Genomic DNA, 1,611 nt, shown 5'->3' with positions numbered 1-1,611 from the left:
TGAAATTTACCTCTAATATAAGTAGCCAGCAGATAGAATTTTTAGATTTGGTTTTATTTAGCACTGGAGATACAGTGTCAACTAAGAACTATATTAAACCTGTTGACACCAACAGCTACCTACATTATAAGAGTGGGCATGTAAGTAGCTGGAAAAACAATATTCCATTCTCACAGTTTTACAGAATTAAACGCAATTGTAGTACAGATCCTCTTTGTGATGAACAAATTAAATTATATGCAGATAGATTCAGAGATCGCGACTATCCTGAAAAAGTAATCACAGAGGCTATTAACAGATGTGAACATCTCAAAAGAGAAGAAATATTGAATGAAAATAATTCCAAAAAACAACAAGGTATGCCGAATAATCGAGTGGCATTTATTACACAATATAACTGTGAGGAAAGAAGAATTAGGAACACCATTAAGAAACATTGGAACATATTAAAAATGGATCCACTACTAGAAGAAGTAATACCAGATCAACCTATCATCACCTTCAGAAAATCTAGAAATCTTAAAGAAATTTTAGCACCTAGTTTATTACCAGAAAAAACAATAAATACTTTAACAACAAAATGTGTGGGTGCCTACAAATGTGGCCATTGTATTGTGTGTAGATACCTTCACCCAAATAGAAAAACCTTTTTTAACTATGACAATTCAAAGCAATATCATATGAAACAATTTGCAAATTGCAACACCACCTCTGTGATTTATCTTATAGAATGTCCTTGCGGACTCAAATATGTAGGGAAAACAAAACGCCCACTAAAACTTCGAATACAGGAACACATCAGATATATCAAGAATAAACTAACTACTCATTCGGTTTCCAGACATTTCCTAACAAAGCACAATTCTTCAATAGATAATATGACTTTTAGAGCTATTGAACATGTTACCCTGGGTTCCCGGGGAAGTGATCTAGCGAGAAAATTATCTCAAAGGGAGATGTACTGGATCTATGAGCTAAATGCATTGTCTCCACATGGGCTAAATGAAAGCTACGAGATTGCTCCATTTTTATAAAGAGCCAGAACTCTCAGTAGATACAGGACAACGTATCAAATAACTACGGCCATACCACACTGGAAGTGCCCAATCTCGTCTGATCTTGGAAGCTATACAGTGATGAGCCTGGCTAGTACTGGGATGGAAGACCACCCAGGAATACCAGGAGCAGTAGATATTGTAGGAAAAATCCATTGTATAAAAGCAGAGACCTGATCCTCTTTTAGGAGCAATCTCATATAAAGCTTACTAAGAAATCTTCTAATGTATATTGCCCTAGAGAGAAAAAAGGAATCGTAACAAGCTCTCAAATGAATTTTAGGTGTTTTATGTATTTATGTTTTTATTCATCCCTATTTGCTGAGAATTTTATGTACTATGTTGTATATGATCCAAGGGTGGATATATCTTATTTACATATACATATATCTAGGTTCCTATGTTCAAATCTGTGTTTATTGAATGTAAATCGTAGTATAAAAGTGATTACTGAGGTGTTTTCGTAGACAAATGAAATATTCACAGCTTATAAGGGTGTCTATTAAGAAACATCTATTTAGATGAAATATAACAATAATGGTTAAATACTTGTTAA

At 33.8% G+C, this 1,611-nt stretch overlaps 1 pseudogene; it reads left to right on the top strand.

The window, feature by feature from the left end:
- Positions 1-1,075: 1,075 nt before the first annotated feature.
- LOC148480502 (5S ribosomal RNA) lies at positions 1,076-1,194 on the top strand (annotated as a pseudogene).
- The last annotated feature ends 417 nt before the right edge of the window (positions 1,195-1,611 follow it).

This window comes from Taudactylus pleione, unplaced genomic scaffold (assembly GCF_031769625.1).
Source record: "Taudactylus pleione unplaced genomic scaffold, aTauple2 ptg000612l, whole genome shotgun sequence".
NCBI lineage: Eukaryota > Metazoa > Chordata > Amphibia > Anura > Myobatrachidae > Taudactylus > Taudactylus pleione.
The sequence above is the reverse complement of the archived record's forward strand: the minus strand, read 5'-3'. Positions and strand labels throughout refer to the sequence as shown.